This window comes from Macaca nemestrina, chromosome 2, assembly GCF_043159975.1.
Source record: "Macaca nemestrina isolate mMacNem1 chromosome 2, mMacNem.hap1, whole genome shotgun sequence".
Classification (NCBI taxonomy): domain Eukaryota; kingdom Metazoa; phylum Chordata; class Mammalia; order Primates; family Cercopithecidae; genus Macaca; species Macaca nemestrina.
Genome location: NC_092126.1, coordinates 192346408 through 192356657, shown reverse-complemented (window position 1 = coordinate 192356657; position 10250 = coordinate 192346408).

Genomic DNA, 10250 nt, shown 5'->3' with positions numbered 1-10250 from the left:
AGGGTGCGCGCTAGTATTTATATTGCAAGGAAATCCCTTTATACATGTTAATAGTCTTTTCCCAGGAGTATTGCTTTATCAATCCGAACCGTCTTCCTTTTTTACCCAAACATAATCCATGGCAGAAAAGGAAGCTGATTCTGGGGTATAAATGGAGGGGAAGGGAGAAATCTGAAACCTTATTTGACAACTTCAGTAGTTCAGACCTTTTAGAGAGGAATCAACAACTTTGAAAACGTGTCCCTCAAAAAAAAAATGCCACTGTAAACTGAAAAATAGTAGGTGTCTTTTTGCTACTAACACGATTGCGAATGTATAAATATGAGATGTTTTTAAACAACTTCTCATTAAATCTGTGATATAACATGAAACAAAGTGCACACTATTATACATAACTTTAAGAAACTGAATATTTAAGATTATATTGAGAGAAGCGTATAAGACTAAATATGAGAAAATATGTTGTCAATTACTGATTCATACTCAACAATGCACAGCTTTTACAATGAGATCACTTGGACTCGGGAAGGGGAACATCACACACCGGGGCCTATTATGGGGAGGGGGAGGGGAGAGGGATTGCACTGGGAGTTATACCTGATGTAAATGACGAGTTGATGGGTGCAGCACACCAACATGGCACAAGTATACATATGTAACAAACCTGCACGTTGTGCACATGTACTCTAGAACTTAAAGTATAAAAAACAAACAAACAAACAAAAAACGATGACAACCAATATATGTTTTACTATATTAGAATTGGAAAATGGAAAAAAATTGGATAAAATATAGTAATGATAGGTTGTTGCAAAAGTGATTACATTAATGGCAAGAACCGCAATCACTATTACACCAAAGTTAAATACAAATAAGATATGGGTAATTGTATCTTTACCTCGATTTCAATTTACTCATCAAGAACCCAATATTTAGTAAGCTGTAACTAGATGCTGACAGTATTCTAGGTATTTATACAGTTATGTCATGCAAATCTCACAACATCTATGTGAGTTATGTACCTTGCCATTCTCACTAAGCTAGACTCTGCCAGAGGCTGAGATCTTGGTGGTTCCTCCACAAAGCCTGAGATAACCATGGTAGTTGCTAACTAGATGCAAACTTCTCACACAAAATATATTGACTTTATATGAGAATAAAAAAAAATACGCTACAGCCAACTATTTCAAAGATAAATATCAGCATCAAAATTTTACAAATTATGAGTATATAATGAGTAAATAAAGTACTATTTATGTATTGTATGTTAAGGTAATATAGCAAATAGAAGTAATTGAACAGGAATAGATATTATTGATGTGAGTAGACACTAATTTTGTACTATGGAATATTTTAAGATAATTTGGAATTGGTTGCTTTGTGTCAAATTTAACATTAATATTGATATGACATTTTCAAAAAATTGAACACTTTATCAGTAAGTAGCTGGTATTTTGAAGGAAAATATATAAAAGCTTGCCCAAATCATTAGATATGGAATGAAAATATTTATTCTAAAAATGACATTTTTTTCATTCCGAATTCTATATCTTTGAAGCTCTATTAGTCTTTTCTAATGAGAGAAAGTTTCAAGTAATCAAAAGCATTATTGAACCCTTGCAGAAATCTGATCGTTTTCAGACTTCACATATACAAAAAAGTGATTCTCAGTATTCTATTTGGAGTTTCTGTTAAGAAAATTAAATAAAATATGTTTATTGGGTATCATGTATGTTAAAAATTAAATAATATTTATAGAAAATAGATTTTGAAAATGTCCCTTAATAATTTTACTATTGTTATATAGAGTCATTGGAATATGTTGTTTATGTATGTTGTTTATGTTTGTGAAAAATATACTTTATGAAGTATACTGAAGATACTTTATGAAGTAGCATAAAATCTGCCTAGCAAACAATATAAAAATTTCCCAGTTATTTACCATGATATCTAAAAATTTTTAAATTGCAATCTTAGAATTTCTTCCATAATGATTTCTAAAAATTAAACACCTGTTCTGTTAAAATGAGGTAAAGTCAGGAAATAAATGTTTCCATTACAGTCTTCTACTATATAATATGTCCATAGGATTACCTGGAATGTACCCCTTTAAGATAGATTCTTAAAAGTAGAAATACTAAGCTTAAGTCTTACAAACTTTTAACATCTTGAAAACATTACTAACTTGCATTTTTGAATAATTAATTATATTATGAATTTGATGTAAAATATCAGGAATAAGTCAAGCAAAAAAGAATTGCTTATTATCAGGAGACTCGGGAGTTCCTTGGCACTCACAGAAAAGAAGGAAGTCAGGCCACAGAGAGAGACTGAATAGAAAATGAGGGCACACCTCTCTGACTCTCCTAATTGCTTTTATTTATTTATTTATTTATTTATTTATTTATTTATTTGTCTCTCACTTTTTTCCTTCTCTGTGGAATAGCTTACGCTGATTCTCCATCCACGATCACCTCAACAATCTCCAGATCACGCCTTAAACTTCAAGGAGACAAAGAGACTCTCTTGTAGCTTCTCAGTCGACATTTATGAGATTTTTTTTTTTTTTTTTTGAGAGTCTCACTCTGTCACCCAGGCTGGAGTGCCATGGCGTGATCTTGGCTCACCGCAACCTCTGCCTCCCGTGTTCAAGAGATTCTTCAGCCTCCCAAGTAGTTGGGATTACAGGCGCTTGCCACCACACCTGGCTAATTTTTGTATTTTTTGTGGAGATGGGGTTTCACCATGTTGGCCAGACTGGTCTTGAACTCCTGACCTCAAATGATCCACCCACCTCGGCCTCCCAAAGTACTGGGATTACAGATGTGAGCCACTGCGCTGGACTGAGAGAAATATTCTTATTGGCTATGACTTTTTGGTAAGTTCCAGAAGTATAAAGGTGGTTCCCAGTGGTCCACACTTATGAATGGGGAGGATTGTCCTGGATACATTCAGATGTTTGTAGACAAGGAGGGATAGAGCATTGTCTTGGAAGACACCCTTAAAATATGACTGATGCTCTTATACCATCTTATACTAGCATTAGTGGTGCAAAATTCACAATTGTCTGGCATTCTCATTGTTAGTAATAAAGTGTAAATACATATGCCTTATTAATCTGATACGATAATATTTTAATCTGAATTTTTAATTGCTAATATGCTCTGTTTTCATATTTATATTTGCTACCTGTATTTATCATTTCGTTAATTAACAGATTCTATAATTTTTCCTTTTATTTAAAGGCCATTCAGTTTTATTATCCATTTGTGTCTTTTACAAATACACCAAAAATTTTAATTTTGATTGTTTTGATCATTGTATGATTAAAATTTTCTTAATGTCTCATCTTCTAAATTTATGCTGGACCTTGGTATACATAGTATTTTATGTAAGAGCTAAACATTTAGTTCATTTTTTGCATGCATTTTTAATGATTTCAGACTTTAAAATTCTACCTTATCCAAAGGCTTTTTTATTTATTTTTACTTTTGTTTTGTTATTTTGGCACCTTAAGAAATTTTCTATTGACATTTTAAGCTGCCATATTCAGTATGTTTCTAGAGCTCTTTTATAATCACTTACATAATAACGCAAATTGTAGCTCAATTTGAAAACTACCAGATAAATAAGAAGAAAATTCTGCTTCAATCTAAGTTGATAAAAGAAAATATGCAGAAGAGAAGTCTTCACCAGGTGTTTTTAGCCTGATTCATTCACTGTATTTCCTCTTAAATTAAGCAAAGGATTGATTTTTTTAAATACTCTGAGTTTCCAAAAAAAAATCACATTTTGAGAAAAATATATATAACCCCAGAAAAAATCCTATGTCATTCTAATATAAAGACACGTGCACACTTACGTGTATTACGTGTATTGCTATTCACAATAGCAAAGACTTGGAACCAACCCACATGTCCATCAATGACAGACTGGATGAAGAACATGTGGCACATATACACCAGGGAATACTATGCAGCCATAAAAATGAATGAGTTCATGTCCTTTGTAGGGACACGGATGAAACCGGAAACCATCATTCTCAGCAAACTAACAAACAGAAATCCAAACACCGCATGCTCTCACTCATAAGTGGGAGGTGAACAATGAGAACACGTGGACACAGGGAGGGAAACCTCATATACTGAGGTCTGTCAGGGGGTGGGGGCTAGGGGAGGGAAGGCATTAGGAGAAATACCTAAAGTAGATGACGGGTTGATGGGTGCAGCAAACCACCATGGCACGTGTATATCTATGTAACAAACCTGCACATCCTGCACATGTATCCCAGAACTTAAAGTATAATTTAAAAAAAAAAAAAAAAAAAAGGCTGGGCGCAGTGGCTCACACCTGTAATCCCAGCAGTTTGGGAGACTGAGGCGGGCGGATCACCTGAGGTCATGAGTTCCAGACCAGTCTGGTCAACATGGCAAAACCCCGTCTCTACTAAAAATACAAAAATTAGCCAGGTGTGGTGGTGGGCGCCTGTAATCCCAGCTACTTGGGAGGCTGAGGCAGGGAGAATCGCTTGAACTCGGGAGGCAGAGGCTGCAGTGAGCCAAAGTCGCACCAGCCTTGGTGACAGAGCAAGACTCTGATAAAGTCTCTGATAAAGTCTGATAAAGTCTCAAAAAAAGAAAAAAAGAAAAAGAAAAAATAAAAATATATAACCTCAGAAAAAAATAATATTCAAATCTAATTATCTCTGGGTTATATATAAAATTAAAACCTCTTTTCCTCTTTTTATTTTTCATATTTATGTTTTCTAATTTTTCTACTTTTTTTTGAGTTCAGAAGCAGTATATATATATTCAACATGGAGAGAGATTCTGTAATTAAACTGTCTGGCTATAAATCCAAGCTTTATATCTTAGTAGCTACATATTGATGGACAAGTAATTTTACCTTTTAGTGTTTTTGGGTTATTTTATCTGTAACACGGAGATAATAGTAATATTCAACCCACTTACAACAATGTCTGGCATGTAATAAACTTTCAATAAATGTTAGCAATTACTAATTGCAAAGCTTTTTAACTGTTGGTTATGGTTAGTGAGTCTATGTGCTTTATATGTATTATCTCATTTTATTTTCACATTAACCTGGTGAGATAGGCACTAGTTTACAGACTGGGAAACTTGGACACAGGGTAAATTCTTACCGAAGGTCATTCAGTAAGTGGTGAAGCCGGTGTAGTAATATAAGCCACTTAAAGCCTGAGCAAGCTACCTAACACTATCCTCTATTGTGTACGGAAAATCTATATTGATATTGAGATTTGTCTAAGTCTAATTTGGTATCTCATCTGTGTATCTTCATATGCAGACTTTTTGTTTGTCACCTAGATTCAGAGAGAAAACATGGAAAGAAAGCTGATTCTTAATGATGTAATGATCTTTTCAACTGCATCTTGGTACCATCCCGTATTAGTATTGTGCTATAGTACACGAATGATATGGGCATTATTCCTTGCAGAGCGATGGACTGGAAATGCTGAATAACTTAACCCCATTCAATAATGTGTTCACTTGATGCTAATAATTGTTATTTCCACTAACTTGCAATTCAAATTACTTTGAACTGATTACAAGTTGTGGATAATTCATACACACACACACACACACACACACACACACACACACACATATGATATAAAGACAAAGGAATTAAGATGGGGGCTTCCATTAGGATAAGAAAGTGAAAATGAATCTAAATTAATGTATTCAGTTAGCTTAAGTGGCAATAAAATGTTGTATTCCCACAATTCCCATAACTTTTGAAAAGATGGTAAGTTTTACTCAAAGTAGTTTATTAAGGAAAAGATTACTCAGCCATATGGTTTAAAAAAGGACTCTGTCACACAGGAAGCAGACATTATTTAAGGCACATATCAGTCATGCATGCCATGTTGGGCTTTTTATTGATAGTGAAAACAACAATGAATGTACACATTATGTAGATTTCCCTTGCTTAAATTATTTTATATACAGAAATCAAGGTTCTTTATTGCCCAAGGAAGAGATAACGTCGACGGTTTGCCACCTTGCTGAAGATGAATGCTCTCTTAATGCTGTCTAAAGGGTAAATTTGTAACTTATGGCAAATAAATGTCAAGGTGAGACACTGACTTAGAAACGATGCTCGCCCATAAGGGCTATCTCCCTGTTGTATTATAGCTCGTGGGCAGATTTATCATTTGTCTCACTTAACTAGATCCAGCCTTGTCCAAACAATATACCACTGTGTCTGAGTTAATTTAGTTGGAAAATCTCTTTGCTCTGAGTTTTCTTAGACCACATTAATAGATAATGCATAGAGGTACATTTTAGAGTGTGTAAATCTTTCACAAGAGATATATTTGCTAATGCACTTGAATAAGAAGTCAGATTTTCATTCCTTATGCCCACGATGTAAATAAAAGAAAAAAAAAACGATTAGCTCTTTAGTAGTCTTACTGGGTGACACAAGGATATCATATGGTGTAACAAGAAATGAATACAGAACATTGCAAATTAAATGACATTGTGCTGAGTGAGTCTGCCACCTTTTTTCATTTAGGCATCTCTAAAGATGAAAGAAGCAGAATGCGTTCTTAGTTACTGCAATAAGATTATTTAATTATAATCATCTGGCTATGGCTTAGTTCATGACACAAGATAATCTAACGGAGGGATTGCAGAAGGGAGACGAGGTAAACAGGGGTGCAAAGCGGGAAGAAGAAAGGTGTTTCATTTCCTCTGATGGAGATCAAAAGTTCTATTTGATTATTTGGGATTTCTCAGTGTTTTGTTTTGTTTTGTTATGTTTTTGCGGGGGCCTGGACTATGTTAACTAAAAAGTTCAGCCTATCAGTATTGTTTAAGGAACACTCAGTCATGTCTCTATAATCCACAAAATTTGGTAAAACAATTTCATTAAAGTGAAGGTAGGCAAAACTTACCATAGATCACAATGAAGAATTAGAAGGCTTTCAGAAGACAGATTCATTCCATGTTCTACTTTAAGACAATCTGTGCTACGATAAATTGTTTATACAATTTCTGCCTATCCTTGTTTATTTTTTAACTACTATGTTTCAAAGTATAATTTATGCTGTCTTCTTTTCCCCTACCCAATATGCAGAAATGTAATGGGCAGATGAAGTCTTTATAAATGTTTGTTCCTTCCTTCGAGAAACTGGGGATCTAATAAATTAAACTTTCATAAATCACAGTTATTCTGAATCACTAAGGAAAGTAGATGTGGCTGAATCTTACTTGATTTATGATTCAAGCAGGAAAAAAATGAGTGGTTTGATGGATGTGAGAGAAATAAATGGCAGCATAACTAAATGTATTGAAAAATCCCAGTGACTGGGGGACATTACTTAGTGCTTAAGGCTGTTCCTGGCATATAGGCATAGGAATGTGTACTCTTTTTGATTATTTAGTGATTAATTATTTAGCAATTAAGAATGTACTACTCTTTAGTGTGTACTCTTTAGTGAAAAGAAAATTGTTTCTTTTGTAATAAGATAGTTCTTTCTGAATTCAAAATCAGATTCAGTTAATGTTTATTGAACATCTACTTTGTGACATATTTATACAATGTACTTTAAAATACATTGTTATTCTAGCATATGTTATTTACATTGTTATAATTTTAGTGCTTTCCCAGTCATCTGCTTATCTCTGTCCTATATTTTCACAACATTGTTGGAGAGATTATTGTTTGTAAATTTGTCATTTACCTTTTTATTAGTTTTGAAACAATATATTCCTAAATGTTTCTTATAGTGTTACTATCACAGAAATATTCAATATTCTGGTTTATATTCAATATTCTGATTTATATTTAATTTGAAAATCATAATATTCCCACATACTTTTTTATCAAGTACTAGAATTCTTTCAGTGCAGGAACTGAACAATTACTGTGCAACTAAATGTGGTGATAAATTCAAGTTTAATTCTGAAGTGTCATGCGGAACAAGTGAAATATGCTGTCGATGTCGGAGAAAATGGAGAGAACAGATTAAAGACAATTTATATGAGAATATTTCCTTATGTCCCAAATAGCAATGAAATATGCAGGTATATGTGTAGGTCTGAATATATGTATGTGTATATATGTGTGCATGCATGTGTGTGTATATATGTGTGTATATGACTAATTGCTGTCTAGATAATAAAGCTCTGAATAAAACAAATATGATTACATTACTTTTGATAGGAGCCTGGAAATTTAAGAAAAATTGAAGGATTCAATAATGGGTAAATGAAATTATAATTTCTCTCACTGAGACACCTGCCTTATACTACATTGATTCTGCAGATGAAAATTGCCACTTTGTGCCCTGAAGAAAGGGAACTGTGTCTGCAGCTACAGCTGTTCTTCTCACGGTTCTCAGAGAACACGTAGGATGTAAACAAAGTGCTTTGACAGAATTTTTTAAAACTAGGTTAGTTAAATTCTGAATTTTAAAGGATGATAAATAATCAATCTGAGTAAAACAGCTGACCTGAAAATGTTTGTGGACAATATATTTAAATGCATAAAATAAATGAAATCAATGACATTGATATTATTAAGATACTACAGATAAGTGAACATTAAAAAGTGAGTTTTCATGAAGTCAGGTAAGGAACTGTAAAATCAGAACTGACTAGAATCTTCTAATTACTTCATCCTATGAAGTAAGATTATTTTTAAGTACATTACATGCTATAATACATACAATTATTATTTTTCTAATGAAAAATTGAAAAGCTGATTCAGAAGTTACAAATGATTAATAGTTAAAATGTTGGTAATATTTACAAAATATAAAAACACACGACAATGTTTTCTAAAATACATTCCCTCTTCATAAGCCTATGTATTGACTATTTAATTCACAGTGAAATAAACATGTACCTTCACTTGTCTTACTTTAACTCTATATACTTTCAAAGAATTAAATAGACTAGAGAGGGTGAGTGGAAAGAAAAGGATAAGGAAGAGAAGAAGGGCTCCAGGGGGGAAAGGTGCAGAGACAGAGAAAGATTGATCATATACCATAAATCTAAAAGGCCCATGTGTGTATCATGGGAGGTAGGAACATCCACATGGCACATATACAGGATAAAATATTGTTCATGTTTCATATGTGACATACGCAAAAGAAAAATATACCATATATAAAATTCAGTTGATTGTAATAGAGATAGTACAAAGGAAAATATTGTAAAGGGTTTTGTTTTTGTATCCTTAAATTATTACTTGTAGTATCTGCTCTATTTGCACTTGATATTCTTAATTTGGAGAGAAAAATTAGGGAGATGGGAAGGATGAAAATAGAATGCGTAGAACAAGTTCTTAGGATTAGTCAATTACGCAAGTTTGTAAATCTAACTACAAAATTCTAGTTTAAAAATGACTAGTAATGAGAACAAAAGTTCTTTAGAGTTCATGGGGGCTTTGCAATATTTTAATTGCTTCTTTTGTATTGAAGAAAAAAGTACAAATCATAATGATGTTGAGAAACGATGACCAAATGGAGATTAACGTGAACGCACTCAGAAAATCCTTTTCATTTTTATTCATACCTGAACTTTGGGCACATACTTCTGTTTAATGAATATTGATGCAATAGACAGAAAAACATCATCTGTTCAAACATAGTCGGTAGTTTAAGGTTTCATTTTTCTATCAAACATCTTGCAGACCAAGTGATTTCATCAACATATTCAAACCAAAGTCTAGCACTTACTAAAGGTCACTTGTAATACTTTGAAACATAAGACAGAGAAGACAAGATTTTAACCTAAAAACATTATAATGGAGTTTTTTTCTAATAAAGTAGTAATTAATATTTCATATTTACAATGATTCATTAAATTCTACTAATAATTTCAAAATCACTTATACAAATTTCATTGTAAACATTTAGTTTCTGATGAAAATGTTTTTAAAAGGAGTAGGAAAAAATGTTATGTAATAAATGGTACTGTGACACCTGGCTTACATTGAAAAATATTTTGAGTTTCACTTCGGACCATATACTATATAAGCACAGGTAGACTAAAATGTATTTTATAAAAGTGCAGTTACACAAGTAGAATTTATAGGAGATTATTTCATCTCATGTTGAAAACTGACCTTTAAAGAAAAAAAATAAGGATTCTTTTTGGAAAAGACATATAGATTTGTATATATACACATATAAAAATGTCTATACATTAAAATCACCCTAAACATACTAATTTTAACACTTTCAGCTCTGAAAAAAT